At 40.3% G+C, this 21434-nt stretch overlaps 1 pseudogene; it reads left to right on the top strand.

Moving 5' to 3' along the window:
• The first annotated feature begins 1287 nt into the window (after nt 1–1287).
• Nucleotides 1288–20039, top strand: LOC5570409 (annotated as a pseudogene).
• The last annotated feature ends 1395 nt before the right edge of the window (nt 20040–21434 follow it).

The following is a 21434-nucleotide window of genomic DNA, read 5'->3' as shown; positions in this document are numbered from 1 at the left end:
GTCGATTTTAAATATTGGTTATCTGGAACCGGAGATATGCCGAACTTCCTTGGGGGACCAACGCGTAGCCATTAGCCACGTAAATATCCCAGGCTTCAGATTTTTTTCTCTTGTTCGAATATTCGCTTTTCGAAACAATACTTTGATAAGCGTCTGTTGTTAAAAATTGTCGCAATTTGGTGCAACCGTCTTTGAGGAATGTGCATTTAAATTTTTGGTACCACCCTGTCGGTATTAGAATCTAGAAAACTTCAGAAAAACATCATATTGTAATGTTGAGATTCCTTGGAAACAAATCAACCGATTTGCATGATTTTTTTCAAGTATGCTTCATATTGCCTGACATTGTTAAGCCCATGTTTAAGTTTTATTTTATAAAGGGTGCAGAGTAGGCACTTCCATGATTCACTTTGGTATGGGGGGTTTTTCTCGGCCGAACTGTCTGAAACTTTGCACAAAGAAGCCCTTTAGTACGACGCATATTGTGGCCACAGAAGATTTTGATGGTATTCAAATAATTTCAAACCTGTTTTTTATTTAATGGATCATTGAAGGTAGTTTTTGCCAGTGCTCACCGCATCAAAACAAAGGCGCCACTGTATATGCGATTTAACATTGTGACAGCATTGCTGTTCTGTCAAACACACAAGGCTACGGTGGCGCTATCTATGCTTTCCATAGCGGCAGTTTTGGTTATTTTAATGATCCATTACATGAAAAATTAAAAAAATAAAAAACAAAATTTAATTAAAAATTTGACATTTTTAAAAGTACCGTAAAAACTTGAATTTTAATTATTGCTTAAAATCAGTAATCAGAAGAGGCTTCAAAAAAAAATAAAATAAAAGAGGATAGGGATGTTCAAAAATAAAAATCAAAAACCAAAATTCATAGATTTGCGAATGAAAACAAATCATTGCCCAAAACGTGTTTAGAACGGTTTTAGATAACTGAAAATGATATATAGATCGAAAATAAAAAAATTGGGTATTAGAGGGTTAATATTTATGATAATTATAAAGAAATGAAGCTGCTGGTAAAGGGGTTAAGGATTAATCGCCACTGTTGAATGTGTGAGATTGATTTAGTTTATTTTCGAATGAATTGTAGGTTTTGCATGCTTATCTCTTTGATGTCTCCTAGCGGTATCTTTTTCTCGATTTCCATGTTGATCTGAGTGAAGCGAGAGTACTGATTCCATTAAGTGGAATACAAAGGGTATAACGATGCGATATTTCAAAGCAACTTTGTAGAGAGCTGTCTGTACAGTCGATTGGAGTTGTTCGTTGACAGCGGTTGCATTAGTCTACTATCTGTTGAAAAGTACTGACAATCAGTACTGTTCGCATTCATCTCCGTACTATTAGTTTCGTTTGGAGTCTTGGATTTTCGCCGCTTAAACAGGAATTCATAGTTCATAAGGAATAAGTTCAGCTCAAAAGTTCGTGCTGTGTTCGGCAAAGTCTGATTCTCAGTAGGTGAGTAAAAGATATCTCTTCCCATTGTTTCACATAATCTTTAGGATTGTGAATTTGATACAAATTTCACATCAATTATTTATTTTATATTTCTATGAGTGTAAATTGTGGGAACTTATGAAACTGACAGGGCCTTCCTTAGCCGTGTAGTTAAAGTCCGTGGCTACAAAGCAAAGCCATGCTGAAGGTGTCTGGGTTCAAATCCCGATCGATCCAGGATCTTTTCGTAATGGAAATTTTCTTGACTTCCCAGGGCATAGAGTATAATCGTACCTGTCACGCGATATACGGATGCAAAAATGGCAACTTTGGCAAAGAAAGCTCCCAGTTAATTACTGTGGAAGTGCTCATAAAAAGCTGAGAAGCAAGCTCTGTCCCAATGACGACGTAATGCCGAGAAGAAGAAGAAGAAGAAGAAGAAGAAGAAGAAGAAGAAGAAGAAGAAGAAGAAGAAGAAGAAGAAGAAGAAGAAGAAGAAGAAGAATGACACTGTTTGCGTATTTTGTATAGCGATAACTTCATATCTTGATGGTCTCGAGCCAACTTTATGTAAGAGTCTTCTTCCTCTTATTTCTGGAGTTATGACCCTGCTGGAAGATAACTTGTTTTTTAGAACATTTTATTAGCACATCCAAAGTTATTGAACAAGAGTTTCAATTTCCCAGGAGACCATTTCCTACATTGCTGAACAGCTACGCGTTTGTCGCAACGAATATTTAGAAGCTCAACTGTATCACTTGTAAAGATTATCTGTATGTAATTCCGTACAATAATTCCAACCGCACAATATATTTTATCGAAATCTTTTTATTAGCAGAGAACGATTTGAACGTAATGTGTGGCATCACTTAAGCTTCTAGTGGAACATAAATACTTTTTCAATTATGCCTGTTCGATGTTCTACGCTCGCTAGCAATCTTATGTAAAAACCGAGAAACTGAACAAGAACTTCACACAATAAACGATGCAATTATTCAATTTTCAGTTTTCAAGATCCATTCCAGAATGGTTGAAGTGTGTAGATATTGATTGAACGTATTTTGGCTAAGTACTACGCAGAAAATCAAAGCCGAACAAAATATACGTGATCATTCCTCTATTTGAAAGTATTGTGGCTGGAATGAATCTATAATTTTAAAAAGGTGATGTAGGTGAATTGTCAAATAAAAGCTTTTCTTATTTCTAAAAATGTAGTATTCTTAATAAACATGTTTTTTGTACTAGCATATTATCAAAATTAGAAATCAGTACGTTGCCTTGTTTTATCGAAAAGTGTCAAAACATTATTCGTACCCTTTTTGTTGAGGGGTTGCGAATGGAATGCTACTAACTACACAGTAATAAGAAGTTTGGTCATACGAGGATATATAACCAGTAGTGTCTCGTATTTCTTCATCACATTAAGAGGTATAATTATTTAACAGAGTTATGGAATGGTCGCAGCATAAATAAACTCACGACAAACATTTTGAGATTAGGGAGAGAAACAACGTATTTATTCAGTTTGATTATACATTGGACTGAGAGAAACGCCAAAAACAAAACATACCAATATAGCGCATTGGCTTAGAATGAAAGTAGGGCCAAAAGGCAGCAGGGTTGTACACTCTTTCGTTTAACTTTTGTGCAAAATGATATACAGAATGCGCTAGTGTGGAAACTTCACCGGTGTCAAAATCATCGATTGGTTCCGCCTGGCGTAATATCGCTGATATTTTTTTTAAACAATATTTATTCATCTTCCAGCAATTTTTCTGGAATTCATACAGTGACACCTCCAAGTATCATCAGCATCCGTGGAATCCTGTAGGAATTCCTGCAGGAATTCGTACATGGATTCCACCACAAATTTCTACAGGAATACATCTGAAGATTGCTTAACAAAGTCCTCCTACAGAATTTTATCAAAGTTCTTCCGATGTGTCCGACGTGTGTTTCCACCAGGAATTCCTCCAAGAATTTTCATGGAACTCCTCCCAGAATTATCCGGGCATTTCCTCCAGAAAATTCTCCGGAGGTTTGCACCAGGAATTGTTCCGGGGATTGCACCAGAAATTCCACAGGAATTTTTTTCCAAGATTTCCACCAAGAGCTCCTCCGGAAATTTTTTCCAGGAATTTTTCAGGGGATTTCCAATATCAATTCCTCTGGGGATTTCGTCCAAGAATTCATTAGTAAATTCCTTCGGAGTTTTTTTTTCAGTAGATTTATTCGGAGATTTCCTTCAGGTATTTCTCTGGGGATTTTCACCTGGAATATCTCCAGAGATTCCCTCCAGGAATTCCTTCGGGAATTTTCTCTGGGCATTTCTAATATGAGAATTCGAGAATTTCCTTCAGAGACTTCCTCAGAACCAGTGCTGGGAATGGTAATAGTAGTAGGCTTGAATTTCGAGAAATTCACGTGGCTCTTCCCAGTACGGTAGTTCAAAAACGTAAATCTCATCAAATAGCCTACGTTGGGTGCATGAATTTTTCAAGATTTTTCCCAACCCTCCATGGATTCCTTCGGGGATATCCCCCTAGAACTCTCAGTAGATTTTCAATAGCTTTTTTTCCGAGGATTTTGTCCAATATTTCCTCTGAGGATTTTTTCCATGCAATAGGGTCCTAAAGGCCTGTCCCAATTTTAATGCCAAACGCTTAAGTTTTGGCCAAAAACACATGTTTACTCAATTTTTTAATGTTTTTCTTTTGTTTAAGTCCAAAAAACATTTTTTTAGATTTTGTCACAATTCTTGACTTAAACTCAAATTTTGGGTGTATTTTGCTTTCCGTGTCCCTTGCGAAATGTCAGATTGGAACAACCCCAGTGTTAAAACTAAAAGCCCTGTGGTGTTTTTGTCGATTAAGTGAACGTCAAACATGATCAAAAGTGTCAAGGTTCATTAATGGACCCAATAGGGTAACGACTGTTTATTTCGTTCTTAAACGCTAACAGTTGGCACCAGCGGCAAAAAGTACATACAACAACCTTTCGAACATTCAGCTTCTTTCACTGGCCGCCGAGCGACGACACTGTTGTTTGTATTCCTCCCACTGATCGCGCTACGCCGGATTCTCAAATTACTCAAACTTTCAACACAAGCGCATGGAAGAATGATAGTCGGAGAACTGTCAAAACGTATGGAAAATAATGAAAAACGTAAATTACTTGTAATTAGGAAACTGGATCAAAAAAGTTGTGATTAGAAATCAAATGTAAAGCAAATACATAACTTTTTGTGTTTAGTTCATCTTCCGAGGTGCTTTCTTTGCTTCAGGGTTTCGTTTTTACTACCACTGAAAAAGAGCCATCTATTGCCTTTTCAGTTTTGAATATCGCCCTATTTTTAAATTAAAGTTTAAATATGATTTAGCCGTTATTTGAGCGGGAAAAATTGCTAAAATAGTTGCAGTTACATGCTATTTCGTGTCATTAAATAAAAACAAGATTTCATTAAACATTTTAGGACCCAATTCTCCGGGGTTTCCCTCAAGAACTCCTCCAGAGATTTTCTTCAGGGATTCTTTCGGGGATTTCCTCCGGAGATCATTTCCAAGAATTCTTTCAGAGATTTCCCCCAGAAAACCTTTGAGGATTCTCTTCAAGAATTCCTCCGGGGATTTCGTTCAGAAATTCTTTCGGGGTTTTCCTCCAGAAATTTCTCCAGGGTTTTTCTCCAGAAATTCCTTCGCTGATGATTTCAGTAAATTAATCCTGAGTTTTCCTCCAGGAATTTCGCTGAGGATTTACACCAGGGGATTTTCCTTCGATTCCTCCGGGGAAATCCTCAAGCACTCCTCTGGGGATTTTTGCCTTCGGAGATTTCAAGGATTTCTACGGAGAACTCCTCTGGGGATTTTCCCCAGGAATTTCTCAGGAGATTTCCAACAGCAATTCTTTCAAATTCCTTAGAGAGTCACTGAGAAGACGTGTAACTTTTTCGCAAATCTTCACATCAATTTGTCCATCTAATCCAATTGCAAATTATATGTAATGTTTAGCTTTTCGGTAGTTGTTAAAACTTCCACTCGGCTGGTTGGCCGTAAACCACGATTCATAATTAAAACAAGTAGACATAATAGGTAAAAATTTAAAACATAGTACCTCGAATATTAACGCCCAATGCTAAAAATACAGATTTTCTCTATACGGAAACTAGGTGGCGGTAGTGCGCAAACGTCAGACTTGAACAAAAGCGATCCGAGTGTCACGAGTGGGAGGTGGCAAACTACCAAATATTAGAATTAAGTGTTATTTTGCTGTACGATAAAATTGTTATGTCTGTTTGTCTGAGCATAAGGGCAAGTTCACGGGTAATCCAAATCACTGGTTTGGTTCATATTTTTGGACCATGTTAGAAATTGGGGCTTGTACCGGTGTTGCAAATGATGTTCCAATTTTATTTTGTACCAGTTTTCTAGTCTATTTTTTGGAACAAGCTAAAGGCAAACTACACCGGTGGTTCATATTTTGGTTCAAATGTATTCCAAAAATGGACCTGTCAAAATTTATTAGACCAACACGCATGCACCGGTTATTGTATTTTTTGGATCTTTTTCGAACGTGATCAACAAATCAAACATGTTGGTGATGCTTGGAAAAAGCGAAATTCGTATTCATCTCTGCGTAGTGGAATTTCTGGTGGAATTTATCGAACAATGTCTAGAGGAATTATGACCAAGGAGATGGACTTAGGAATTCTTGATGGAACTCCCGATAAGAATTTTTGAGGAACCCCTGGAAACGGAATCCTGAAAAAATCTTGGAGGATCTCCTGGAGGAATTTATGGAGGAACTCCCGGGAGAAATCTTAGATAATTCCCGAGGGGATCCTGGAAAATTCCTAGGACCATTCCTGGAGGAACACCTGGCGGGATTTCTGGACGAATTCCGGTAGAATTCCTGGTGGAACTGCCATGGTATTCTTGGAGTAACTCGCAGGGAAATTCCTGAAGGAACTCCGGAAAAAAGTCTGGAGAATATCCGGATGAATTTTGGAATGAACTTCTGAGGAATTTCCGGTGGAGCTTCTAAGGAATTCCTGAAGGAACTTTGAAGGAGTACCTGGATGAACTCGAAAGAAATTTCCGGAGGAGATGTGGCGGGGCTCCGAAGGAGTTCCAATTGCAGTCCTGAGCGAAATCCCAGTAGATATTGCTACTGGAATCGGGTCCTAAAATGTTTAACGAATTCTTGTTTTTATTTAATACGAAAGAGCATGTTCTTGCAACTACTTAAGCAATTGTTCCAGCTCAAATAACGGCTATAACATATTTAAACTTTAATTTTAAATATGGTTCCAAATATGAACCTTGTCACTGCTGATCATGTTTGACGTTCACTTTATCGACAAAAATGGCGCAGAGCTGCTAGTTTTAACGATCAACGCTCCGTCATCGTAATCATCGTCATCATCGAAACTTTAAAAGCAGTTTTTCTGTACAAAACTAAAAATTATTCGATAAAAATGTGTTCACTGTATTGCGGTGGGAGTAGAATACAGTAAACACATTTTAAATTTAAATTTAATTTCCTTGATTTTGAACGAAAAAACTGCTTTTGAAAATTCGGAAATCAATCACGGATACTTTCCCCTTAACACTGGGGTTGTTCCTATATGACGTTTCGGGAGGGACACGGAAAACAAAATATACCCAACATTTGTGTTTCAACCAAGAGGTGCGACAGATTCCCAAAACCCGAAAAAAATGTTTTTTGGGCCTCAACCAACGAAAATCATTTAAAAATCTAGTAAACATGTGTTTCTGGTCTAAACTTAAGCGTTCGGTACTTAAATTAGGACAGGGCTTTAGAACCCTACTTCCCTGAGGAATTCTTGAAGAAAATTCCCGGAGGTGTTCTTGGGGGATATTTTCGGAGGAATTCCTGGAGCCCCCAAAGGAATTCGGCAGGAAATGTCGAAGGAATTTTCTTACAAAATTCCAGGAGTAATTCCTGGACGAAATCCTCAAAAGAATTCCTGGAGGAAGTCCCCGGAGCAGTTCTTGGTGGAAATCCAGAAAAGAAAATGCTTGGAAGAATTTCATATTGAAATCCCCGGAGAAGAACTTAAAAAATCGCTAGAATAACTTTCGAGGAATTACACGAGGAACTCTAGAGGAATTACCGAAGAACGTCTAGAGGAATGCACGGTGAAACTCTTGAAAAAGTTTTTGGTAAGCTCTGGAGGGTTTCCCGGAAGAAATGTAGAGATTTTTCCGAAGAAACTCTAGGAGAATTCGTAGTAGAACTTCGTAAGATTTCCAGATTTCCTGTAGATCTCTCAGAATTCCTGTAGAAATTCCGAAAACAAATTTCAGGAGGAAATACAGTGAAACCTCCATGAATCGATATTGAAGGGACCATCGACTCATGGAAATATCGAGTAATGGAACAGCAATCCTTTGCAAACCTGCTTATAGGGACCATCATAGTAACCATGACATTTTGTTTTTAGTATGGTTCCATTAGTATGGTTTTTAGTATGGTTCGATATCGAGTCATGGAACATCGACTCATGGAGGTATTACTGTATAGAGGAAATCCGAAGGATTTCCTGATTAATTTCCAAAAGAATACCCGAACGAAATCTGAAGGAACTCCCGGAGGAACTTCAAAGAAATTCCATGAGGATCTCTGAAGAAATTCTTGGAGGGCCTCCAAAGCAATTGTTGGAGGAACTGCAGAATATTTTTTAGAGAAATTCCTAAAGGAAGTAAAACCCCGAAGCAACTCTGGAGAATATCCCGGAGGATCTCTAAAGGAATTCCTAGAGCAGCTTCGAAAAATTCATGGAGGAAATGCGAGGAATTTCAGAAAAAAAACACTGAAAGAACTCCTTGAGAATCTATGGAAAACCCCCATAGGAGTTCCCGGTGGAGCTTTGAAAAAATTCCAGTAGTAACTACTATAGAATTCTCAGGCAAACTTTGAAGAAATTTGCGATGGAGCTCTGAAGGAATTCTCGGCAAGTATTCCGAAAGAATTCCTGAGGGAAATCCATTGGAATTTATATGTCAACTCTGAAAGAATTCTTGCAGAACTGTGATCCAGGATTAGCTGGAGGAACTACGAAGAAATTCTGAAGACATCTCCGGAGTAATTAATGGTGCAAATCCCCCGAGGAATTCCTAGAGGAAATCTCCGAATAAATTCTCTAAAAAAAACGCTCAAGGAAATTTCTGGAGAAAATACCCGGAGGATTTTTTCAAAGAAACCCCCGGAGAAACTGCTATTGGAATTCCCCTAAGGAATTCCTGGCGAAAATCCGAAGAAAGAATTTTGTGGGGATATCCTCGGATGAATCCTAGAAATCTCCAGAAGAATCACTGGATGAAATCCTGGAGATAATTCTCGAAGTAATTCCTGGACGAAATCTCAGCAGGAAAATCTGGAGGAAATCCCCGGAAGAATTACTATTTAAAATCTCCTGAGGGATTCCTGGATGAAATCCCTGGAGGAGTTCTTGGGAGAAATCTCCGGAGAATATTTTGGAAAAAAAATTCCCGGAGGAATTTTTGGAGAAAACTCCGGGGGAAATTCATTGGAAAAATCCCCGGAGGAAGCAGAATAGCAAATCGCCAAAGAAAAATAAACTTCTAGAGAAGTTCCTGGGAGAAATCCCCGAAGACATTCCTGGAGGAGAACTCCGGATTAATTCCTGGAAAAATTCTCGGAGGAATTCCTGGAGGAAATCCCCAAAGCAATTTCTGAAGGAACTCCCCGGAAGAATTTCTGAAAAATATCTTAAGGAAATGCCTGGAGGTAATCTTCGGAGAAATTCCTGGTGCAAATCCTCAGAGAATACTTAGAGAAATTTCTGTAGGACTCCCCATAAGAGTTCTTGGGGTATATTTCTGGATGAAATCCCCGAAGAAATTCCTGGAAGAAATTTTTCGATACATTCTCAGGAAAAAAAAACCTGGTAGGAATTTCTGGAGCAAATTCCCGGAGGAATTTCTTAATTAAATCCTCGGATGAGTTCCTGAAGTAAATCCACGAAAGAATTCGTGGAGGAAATTCTCGGAGAAATTCCTGGAGGGAATCTGAAACAAAAATTCTCTAAGGAATTTCTGGGAAAATTTCCAGAGCAATTTTTCAATGAAACACCCAGAAGATTTCCTGGACGAGATCCCCGGAATAATTCTGGACGAAATCCCCAGATTAAATCCTGGACGAAATCCCAGGAGGTTTTGCTATTTGAATTCCCCTGAGGAATTCCTGGAAATAATGCCCGGAGGAGTTCCTGGGGAATAGCTTCGGAGAAATTTTTTAAATTCCTAGAGGAATCCCCAGAGGAATTCCTGGAGGAAATCCACGGGGGAAATTCCACAGGAATTTCTCAGGAGATTTCCAACAGCAATTCTTTCAAGGATTTCTTCCAGAAATTTCCCTGGGAATTTAATTTAGAAATTCCTGTGGAATTTCCCCCGTGGATTTCCTCCAGGAATTCCTCTGGGGATTCCTCTAGGAATTTAAAAAATTTCTCCGAAGCTATTCCCCAGGAACTCCTCCGGGCATTATTTCCAGGAATTCCTCAGGGGAATTCAAATAGCAAAACCTCCTGGGATTTCGTCCAGGATTTAATCTGGGGATTTCGTCCAGAATTATTCCGGGGATCTCGTCCAGGAAATCTTCTGGGTGTTTCATTGAAAAATTGCTCTGGAAATTTTCCCAGAAATTCCTTAGAGAATTTTTGTTTCAGATTCCCTCCAGGAATTTCTCCGAGAATTTCCTCCACGAATTCTTTCGTGGATTTACTTCAGGAACTCATCCGAGGATTTAATTAAGAAATTCCTCCGGGAATTTGCTCCAGAAATTCCTACCAGGTTTTTTTTTCCTGAGAATGTATCGAAAAATTTCTTCCAGGAATTTCTTCGGGGATTTCATCCAGAAATATACCCCAAGAACTCTTATGGGGAGTCCTACAGAAATTTCTCTAAGTATTCTCTGAGGATTTGCACCAGGAATTTCTCCGAAGATTACCTCCAGGCATTTCCTTAAGATATTTTTCAGAAATTCTTCCGGGGAGTTCCTTCAGAAATTGCTTTGGGGATTTCCTCCAGGAATTCCTCCGAGAATTTTTCCAGGAATTAATCCGGAGTTCTCCTCCAGGAATGTCTTCGGGGATTTCTCCCAGGAACTTCTCTAGAAGTTTATTTTTCTTTGGCGATTTGCTATTCTGCTTCCTCCGGGGATTTTTCCAATGAATTTCCCCCGGAGTTTTCTCCAAAAATTCCTCCGGGAATTTTTTTTCCAAAATATTCTCCGGAGATTTCTCCCAAGAACTCCTCCAGGGATTTCATCCAGGAATCCCTCAGGAGATTTTAAATAGTAATTCTTCCGGGGATTTCCTCCAGATTTTCCTGCTGAGATTTCGTCCAGGAATTACTTCGAGAATTATCTCCAGGATTTCATCCAGTGATTCTTCTGGAGATTTCTAGGATTCATCCGAGGATATCCCCACAAAATTCTTTCTTCGGATTTTCGCCAGGAATTCCTTAGGGGAATTCCAATAGCAGTTTCTCCGGGGGTTTCTTTGAAAAAATCCTCCGGGTATTTTCTCCAGAAATTTCCTTGAGCGTTTTTTTTAGAGAATTTATTCGGAGATTTCCTCTAGGAATTCCTCGGGGGATTTGCACCATTAATTACTCCGGAGATGTCTTCAGAATTTCTTCGTAGTTCCTCCAGCTAATCCTGGATCACAGTTCTGCAAGAATTCTTTCAGAGTTGACATATAAATTCCAATGGATTTCCCTCAGGAATTCTTTCGGAATACTTGCCGAGAATTCCTTCAGAGCTCCATCGCAAATTTCTTCAAAGTTTGCCTGAGAATTCTATAGTAGTTACTACTGGAATTTTTTCAAAGCTCCACCGGGAACTCCTATGGGGGTTTTCCATAGATTCTCAAGGAGTTCTTTCAGTGTTTTTTTTCTGAAATTCCTCGCATTTCCTCCATGAATTTTTCGAAGCTGCTCTAGGAATTCCTTTAGAGATCCTCCGGGATATTCTCCAGAGTTGCTTCGGGGTTTTACTTCCTTTAGGAATTTCTCTAAAAAATATTCTGCAGTTCCTCCAACAATTGCTTTGGAGGCCCTCCAAGAATTTCTTCAGAGATCCTCATGGAATTTCTTTGAAGTTCCTCCGGGAGTTCCTTCAGATTTCGTTCGGGTATTCTTTTGGAAATTAATCAGGAAATCCTTCGGATTTCCTCTATACAGTAATACCTCCATGAGTCGATGTTCCATGACTCGATATCGAACCATACTAAAAACCATACTAATGGAACCATACTAAAAACAAAATGTCATGGTTACTATGATGGTCCCTATAAGCAGGTTTGCAAAGGATTGCTGTTCCATTACTCGATATTTCCATGAGTCGATGGTCCCTTCAATATCGATTCATGGAGGTTTCACTGTATTTCCTCCTGAAATTTGTTTTCGGAATTTCTACAGGAATTCTGAGAGATCTACAGGAAATCTGGAAATCTTACGAAGTTCTACTACGAATTCTCCTAGAGTTTCTTCGGAAAAATCTCTACATTTCTTCCGGGAAACCCTCCAGAGCTTACCAAAAACTTTTTCAAGAGTTTCACCGTGCATTCCTCTAGACGTTCTTCGGTAATTCCTCTAGAGTTCCTCGTGTAATTCCTCGAAAGTTATTCTAGCGATTTTTTAAGTTCTTCTCCGGGGATTTCAATATGAAATTCTTCCAAGCATTTTCTTTTCTGGATTTCCACCAAGAACTGCTCCGGGGACTTCCTCCAGGAATTCTTTTGAGGATTTCGTCCAGGAATTACTCCTGGAATTTTGTAAGAAAATTCCTTCGACATTTCCTGCCGAATTCCTTTGGGGGCTCCAGGAATTCCTCCGAAAATATCCCCCAAGAACACCTCCGGGAATTTTCTTCAAGAATTCCTCAGGGAAGTAGGGTTCTAAAGCCCTGTCCTAATTTAAGTACCGAACGCTTAAGTTTAGACCAGAAACACATGTTTACTAGATTTTTAAATGATTTTCGTTGGTTGAGGCCCAAAAAACATTTTTTTCGGGTTTTGGGAATCTGTCGCACCTCTTGGTTGAAACACAAATGTTGGGTATATTTTGTTTTCCGTGTCCCTCCCGAAACGTCATATAGGAACAACCCCAGTGTTAAGGGGAAAGTATCCGTGATTGATTTCCGAATTTTCAAAAGCAGTTTTTTCGTTCAAAATCAAGGAAATTAAATTTAAATTTAAAATGTGTTTACTGTATTCTACTCCCACCGCAATACAGTGAACACATTTTTATCGAATAATTTTTAGTTTTGTACAGAAAAACTGCTTTTAAAGTTTCGATTGTTGGAGTATGCAATGATTGTGCCTCGTATGCAAAGCGGCAACACTGGATGTGTGTAGCTGTATGAGTGAGGCGGCGCTGAAGGCAGTCGCAGCGGCGGCAGTGAGCGCGCCAAATAGGATGAAGAAAGGGAGAATGGAAAGTTTGCCATTCATCCGTAATGTGATGTTCGATCCGTTCAGACGTGTTTATTAAAGTTCTCGTAGCGTACAGTAGTTGATTTGTAGTTGTTTTCTTTCCTACCGAAATCCTGGTTCCGCGTTCCGCTTCGGTGACCCTGTTCTGCGTTGTGGTGTGTCCACCTCTGCCCAACAGGTTATTGGCCCAGCAGTGCCGAAGGGAAGGTTCTGGATTGCATAGGAAAAAGGTTCCGAGAGAGCGAAAGTGATCACGCCGTGTGTGAGTGTGTGTGCGTTGTTTTTTCCGCGGTGGTGATTTTGCGTGGTCAAAATGGCGGATGTGAACAAGTTTGCGTTTGCCAGACTGAACAATCAGAACTGGCAAATATGGAAGTTCCGGATGGAGATGCTCCTGACCAGGGAGGAGCTATGGTATGTGGTCGGTGATGCGAGGCCGGCTGTAGTGACCGATCAGTGGACGAAGGACGATAGGAAAGCTCGTGCCACTATCGGATTGTGTATTGACGATAACCAGTTTGCACTGGTGAAGGAAGCAAACAGTGCAAAAACGTTTTGGGATCAGTTGCGTGGTTATCACGAGAAGAACACGGTAACGTCACGTGTGTCTTTGTTGAAGAGGTTGTGCTCGTCAAATCTCGCGGAAGAAGGTGACCTTGAGAGTCATCTGGTGGTGTTGGAGGATTTATTCGATCGTTTGTCGAATGCAGGCCAACAGCTGGAGGAGTCACTGCGGATTGCGATGATCCTGCGCAGTTTGCCTGATTCGTACGGTGGTTTGGTCACGGCGTTGGAGAGTCGTGCCGATGCGGACATCACGATGCAGCTAGTGAAATCGAAGCTGATCGATGAGTTCGAGCGTCGGAGAGAGCGTTCCGGCGAAATGAGTGAAAGGCAATGTGAGACGAAGGCGATGAAAAGTGTTGTTGTGCAAAATGAAGTGCAAAGCGTGGGTGGACTCGGCAATAGAGCACCAGTGAGAAGATGCTACTTTTGCGACAAGCCCGGTCATTTGCGTCGCAACTGTCGTTCGTTTATGCTAGCGAAGCAGGAGCTAGAGAGAGAAAGCGAAGAGAAGAAGAAACCGGACGACAGAGTGCGTGTGAGGCAAAACGCGAGACAAGCGACGGACGAAAATTGCGGTGCCAGTGTGTGCTTCATGGCGGGAGTGGATCAGCGAAAGTGCTGGTACATTGACAGTGGAGCAAGTCGGCACATGACGAGCGACAGGAACTTTTTCAAGTCACTGAAGGAAGAAAAAGGCCCAAGCGTAATGTTAGCGAATGGTAAAGTGGTTACCGCCGCTGGTTGTGGCGAAGGAGTTGTATATGGTGTAAACGGAAACGGAAGTAGAGTTGAGGTGAAGCTTGCCAACGTCTTGTATGTTCCGTCGTTGGCGAGTGGACTTGTGTCAGTGGACAAATTGACATCAAAGGATTTCTCAGTGAAATTCAAGAAAGATGGTTGCGACATTTGTGATGCATCCGGTAAGAAAGTGGTGATATGTGAAAAGTCGGGGCCATTGTATCGGCTGAAGCTAGCGAAGATTATGAAGAAAGTGGAGGGCCAGCGGCCGATAATTGGCGAGAAGAAGACGACGAGCGGAAGAAGATCACCAGTGAATGTTGTGAGCTGGTATTCGGAGATGAAGCCGAATAGAGCCGATGATGATGAAGAAGAATACTTCGATGCGGACACTTCAAGCGAGGAAGTGGAGCCGCTGCATGTGGCGGAGTCCAACAGTGGAAGCCCAGATTCGGATGCTGATAACTGGAGGGAAGTTAGGCGATCCAGGAGGAGTAATCGTGGAGTTCGACCCGGCCGGTTGGTTGATTAGTCGATGCTTGAAGCAGGAGGAGATCAACCCAGCAAGGAAGGCAGAGAGGATGCGGACGAGTACGAGGACAACATTGAGGAGGAGTGTTGGAGTATGCAATGATTGTGCCTCGTATGCAAAGCGGCAACACTGGATGTGTGTAGCTGTATGAGTGAGGCGGCGCTGAAGGCAGTCGCAGCGGCGGCAGTGAGCGCGCCAAATAGGATGAAGAAAGGGAGAATGGAAAGTTTGCCATTCATCCGTAATGTGATGTTCGATCCGTTCAGACGTGTTTATTAAAGTTCTCGTAGCGTACAGTAGTTGATTTGTAGTTGTTTTCTTTCCTACCGAAATCCTGGTTCCGCGTTCCGCTTCGGTGACCCTGTTCTGCGTTGTGGTGTGTCCACCTCTGCCCAACATCGATGATGACGATGATTACGATGACGGAGCGTTGATCGTTAAAACTAGCAGCTCTGCGCCATTTTTGTCGATAAAGTGAACGTCAAACATGATCAGCAGTGACAAGGTTCATATTTGGAACCATATTTAAAATTAAAGTTTAAATATGTTATAGCCGTTATTTGAGCTGGAACAATTGCTTAAGTAGTTGCAAGAACATGCTCTTTCGTATTAAATAAAAACAAGAATTCGTTAAACATTTTAGGACCCGATTCCAGTAGCAATATCTACTGGGATTTCGCTCAGGACTGCAATTGGAACTCCTTCGGAGCCCCGCCACATCTCCTCCGGAAATTTCTTTCGAGTTCATCCAGGTACTCCTTCAAAGTTCCTTCAGGAATTCCTTAGAAGCTCCACCGGAAATTCCTCAGAAGTTCATTCCAAAATTCATCCGGATATTCTCCAGACTTTTTTCCGGAGTTCCTTCAGGAATTTCCCTGCGAGTTACTCCAAGAATACCATGGCAGTTCCACCAGGAATTCTACCGGAATTCGTCCAGAAATCCCGCCAGGTGTTCCTCCAGGAATGGTCCTAGGAATTTTCCAGGATCCCCTCGGGAATTATCTAAGATTTCTCCCGGGAGTTCCTCCATAAATTCCTCCAGGAGATCCTCCAAGATTTTTTCAGGATTCCGTTTCCAGGGGTTCCTCAAAAATTCTTATCGGGAGTTCCATCAAGAATTCCTAAGTCCATCTCCTTGGTCATAATTCCTCTAGACATTGTTCGATAAATTCCACCAGAAATTCCACTACGCAGAGATGAATACGAATTTCGCTTTTTCCAAGCATCACCAACATGTTTGATTTGTTGATCACGTTCGAAAAAGATCCAAAAAATACAATAACCGGTGCATGCGTGTTGGTCTAATAAATTTTGACAGGTCCATTTTTGGAATACATTTGAACCAAAATATGAACCACCGGTGTAGTTTGCCTTTAGCTTGTTCCAAAAAATAGACTAGAAAACTGGTACAAAATAAAATTGGAACATCATTTGCAACACCGGTACAAGCCCCAATTTCTAACATGGTCCAAAAATATGAACCAAACCAGTGATTTGGATTACCCGTGAACTTGCCCTTATGCTCAGACAAACAGACATAACAATTTTATCGTACAGCAAAATAACACTTAATTCTAATATTTGGTAGTTTGCCACCTCCCACTCGTGACACTCGGATCGCTTTTATTCAAGTCTGACGTTTGCGCACTACCGCCACCTAGTTTCCGTATAGAGAAAATCTGTATTTTTAGCATTGGGCGTTAATATTCGAGGTACTATGTTTTAAATTTTTACCTATTATGTCTACTTGTTTTAATTATGAATCGTGGTTTACGGCCAACCAGCCGAGTGGAAGTTTTAACAACTACCGAAAAGCTAAACATTACATATAATTTGCAATTGGATTAGATGGACAAATTGATGTGAAGATTTGCGAAAAAGTTACACGTCTTCTCAGTGAGAATCGAACTCACGACTCCCCGATCTCTAGTTGGGGCGCGTTAACCACTACGAGCAACGGACTCATGTTCCGTAACCGGTCGTTTGAGAACGTCGCGACCCATTGGAAGCCCACACAATAGAAACCTCAGCCAGCGCAGTTGCTGGCTAGTGTAGTGTGCTATTCCTATATCTAAAAAACAATGCGCTCTCGGGCTAGGCATTGGATATATATAGAAAGCGTTGTGTTTGGATGGGCATCTAATTCTTCCGAAAGAGGTGCACTTTGCGAAAGAGGACCACGTGATTATTGAGCTGAAATCGAATTCAGGTTAACTTCTGCGTTCATGAGTCCTCTCATGGCGTAGTGGTTAACGCGCCCCAACTAGAGATCGGGGAGTCGTGAGTTCGATTCTCACTGAGAAGACGTGTAACTTTTTCGCAAATCTTCACATCAATTTGTCCATCTAATCCAATTGCAAATTATATGTAATGTTTAGCTTTTCGGTAGCTATTATGTCTGTTTGTCTGTGTCTCATGTTCATAGTGGTCATTTTGATAATTTCAGTGATTCGTTTTTCAATTAAAGGACTAATATACGATATGTATTGATTTTATTCCCAGAACCAACATGTCCAGCCCGAAAAATGCATCTATCACTGTCAACCAAATCATCACGATCAACAATGATCGTGCCCGAATGGACATTGCGTGCATCATCGACACAAATCACGACGAGCGAAAGCTTGCTCTCGAAGAGCTTATACTAGCATGCACCCAGGAAGGTGCCAATCTACGAGTGCTGGAATTTGAAAAACTGGACTTTGACGAACTCGAAACGCTGGACAACTTCTACAACGCAGATGTGGCCGTGGTGGATCTTAGCGTGCAGTCTCATCAAAGCTCCTTGAGCTACCACCTGGGTGTTAGGGAAAGTTTTAAAATGAAAGAGAATATTGTGATGTTTAATGATGTGGCAGGTGAAGAGGCCACGCAGAGGATAAGGAATTCATGCGTCAATTATGTGTTCATGCCCTATCGGGTACTTGAGGAAACAACATGTGTGATAACTGCTGCCAAATACGTGGAAAACTTAGATAAGAAATACTCAGATACCCGACTGCTAAGCAGTCTCCGCATCGTGTTCCAAAATGTAAAAGTTCCAAGCAAAGCACATAAACAAGAAAAGTTCCTGGCCGATTTGAGAGCTTTGAGGGACCAATACGCCGAAAACATTGAAAACTTACAGCACAACCTAAAACTTATGAGGGATCACTTGAATGACCCTCAGTTACTCTCCAGAGAAATTGTCCATACGTTTATGTTATCATTAAGGGATGCGCAATATTACGATTTAATGATAGACTTAGTGGATGATTTCAAAAACGTTGCCGATAAACAGGACTACGTAACTACAAATAATATGATTTATATGTATGCGTTTGCGTTAAACCGAAGAAACAACGAAGGAGATAGAGAAAAGGCGTTGAATAGCTGCATGAAAGCCTTGGAGAAGAAAGAGAATCATTTTCCGGATATGCTTTGTCTGTGTGGAAGAATCTACAAAGATATTTTCGTGGAATCCGATCGAACCGACATGGAATCCTTGACTAAATCCATCGAGTGGTACAAAAAAAGTTTCACCATTCTTCCCAACCTTTATGCTGGCGTCAACCTAGCAACATTATTGATAATTCAGGGCAAAGACATTTTGGACCCTACATTACAGCAAATTCAAATAGTCTTGAGCAACCAAATCGGGAAGGAAGGGGCGCTTTCGTCCGTCGAAGATTATTGGAATGTTGCGACGTACTTTGAGATTTCCGTATTGACAGGAAGCTATGCCAAAGCAATTCAAGCGGCTGAACGTATGTTCAGACTGAAACCTCCACAGTGGTACCTCAAGTCAACCATCCGGAATATAACATTGATTAAGTGCTCTCAACGAAAAAAAATACAAAAGCCGATCACAATCGAACGGCAGATTTTCCACTTTTGGATGACCTTTTTCGTTGACATTATTAACGTTCAACCGTCCTGTTCCTTCCGTTTTCCTATACTGATCCAAGAATCGCCAGAAATCTTACTTCCTTCGTTCGTCTCAATCAACATGGATGAAGAACAGAAATCGATTGCCATTGACAGTATTTGTCTACAGCACGAGAAGAACAAATGCCAAAAAATTCACAAGTTCAAATTTTTGGCCAACCGAATCAAGGCGGTGAGCTTGTACACACGAGATCCACGATGTGCATCCCTGTACGTACAGCAAAACTCGGATGACTTCCAAATGCTCTTCCCAACGGTGCAATGCAGACAGCGGTTCTACGAACTTATTCTACTGGTGACTGCTGATCAAAACTCAGGATTCGTAGATTTATCCAGAAACATAATCAATAACGATGTAATGTATGAATACGAATTTGATGATGATGGTAATAGAATTATACTAGGACAAGGATCTCACGGAAAAGTGTTTTCCGCGTGGAATCTTAAAACGCGAATGAAGATCGCGGTGAAAGAAGTTCCAGAAAACTTTGGACAACAGGTGCAACTACTGCACGAAGAAATTAATCTACATTCTCAGTTACATCACCGAAACATAGTACACTACTTGGGATCGATATCGGAGAACAACCACTTCAAAATTTTTATGGAACAAGTCCCAGGAGGGTCTTTATCCTGATTACTACGTACGAAATGGGGAGCACTCAAGAACGAGGAAAAGTCCATTGCGTTCTACTCGACTCAGATTTTGGAAGGGCTGAATTATCTTCATAAGCAGCAAGTCGTGCACCGCGATATCAAGGGAAGCAATGTGCTGGTCAACACGTACAGTGGCGTTGTCAAAATCACAGACTTTGGCACGTCTAAACGCTTGGCCGTAATCAACCCGGTGGCAGACACATTTGTTGGTACTATACGGTACATGGCTCCGGAGGTGATCAAAGGGGATATGGGTAAAAATCGGGGATATGGGTCAGCGGCGGATATTTGGTCCTTCGGATGCACCGTTATTGAGATGGCCACAGCTGAACCACCGTTTATACAGATTGATAAATCTGAAGTTATCATTTACCAGGTGGGGAGCGGGAAGATACATCCGGAAATTCCAACGGAACTATCACCCACTGCAACGAGCTTCATCATGCGGTGCTTTCAAGTGGACGATGCTGAACGAGCAACCGCTGAGGAGCTTTTGAAGGATCCATTTCTGTCTCAATATGTACAGTGAAGAATAGGTATCGAACCCCGAACCTATTGTAATATTAACAAGTGTTCTATAACATGCATCAATAACATTGCAATCGTTATTTAACATTATGTATTAGGAAGCCATGCATTTTTTTTTAATCCTTTTTCAGTATCATTCCAAACATTTCATTTATCTCTTATTTCTAGGTGTTCTGTGATAGAAAACACTATCATTCTAATTTGGTAAAACAGAATTAAGCATTAACATTTTGATAGCAACATATTACATTTCATTTGCCGTAGCAGTTCATAATTTTTACATGTTAGTTGATATCACCTGCCTGCTTATAAAAGAAAAAAAACCTCTTTTAATTAACTTAACCTAACTTAACCTAGATATGAAATGCATTATTCGTGGCAATAGAAGATTGCACCGATTTCGTCTAAAATAATTAAAACCGTCTAAAATTATTATTCGATATTTGTTCCAATGTTTCAACATTGGATGTTCTATATAACTCATTACAATACAGAGTCAGAATTAGGGCGAATGTGAAGACTAATACATTCTCAGTAAAATCGATTTGAAGTTTAGCGGATGTAATTTTAATTCTATATTATGTTTCCGATCGATTTAAACGCATGATGCATTTTTGTAGGATCCATTACAGTATAACTTAGGTAGCAAAACATTTAATTTATTTACATATTATGAAAAACATGTTAAAATAATTAAAAATCTATCATGCGCCATTCACCAAATATTTGAGCTGTGTCGCCCCTCGGTTTTTCGTCTTCTTCAGTTTGACAACAGCGATTGCGCCTTTTGACCTCATCCTTCTGGTTTGACTATCATCAGCTTCGCCGTTCTGCTACGCTCTCTCACACGAACCTTTATCACTATCGCCCTTCTGCACACTCAGTTTGAAATGCGCCCTGCTTCCACACTCAATCTCAAATGCGCCCGGTTACCGCAGGGAGAGAAGATAGGCGAAATTGACATCAGAGTTCGAATCGAAAGAGAATATCAAATGCGCCTTTATGTTTTTCTTACTTATTTCGTGAAAAAAGTTATTTTTAAGGAACAGATGTGCATTATATGATTAAAATTTATCAAATAAACTGTTAGATGAATAAAACTCAGTTTGTTTACATTTGTCAGTTATGCCGTTTTCCTGGTACTGTATTGATTAGTACTATACCAAGGAGGAAGCTTCAGAATCATTTTCAAAATTTCATATTGAATCCTCTGCAGAGCTTTCTTCCTGGTAATACAATTGCTGATCCATATTGGTACAACATGCAACATGGCTGGCCTGAAAATTTGTATGAGATCAAAAGCTTGTTCTTAAGACAAAGTTTCCATTTTTGTTGTTAATAAGTGGACATAGACATTTTATATATTTGTGACATTTGGGATTCAACCTCAATGTGATTTTTGAAAATTAAATTTTTTTTCTAGCATTAGCCCTAGATACTCAACTTCATCTGACCAATTCGTTGGAACCCCTCTCATCGTGACAACATGTCTACTTGAAGGTTTCAAATAAAGAGCTTTTGGTTTATATGGGAATATTATAAGTTAAGT

The sequence above is a fragment of the Aedes aegypti genome, chromosome 1, assembly GCF_002204515.2.
Source record: "Aedes aegypti strain LVP_AGWG chromosome 1, AaegL5.0 Primary Assembly, whole genome shotgun sequence".
NCBI classification, from domain to species: Eukaryota; Metazoa; Arthropoda; class Insecta; order Diptera; family Culicidae; genus Aedes; species Aedes aegypti.
The sequence above is the reverse complement of the archived record's forward strand: the minus strand, read 5'-3'. Positions and strand labels throughout refer to the sequence as shown.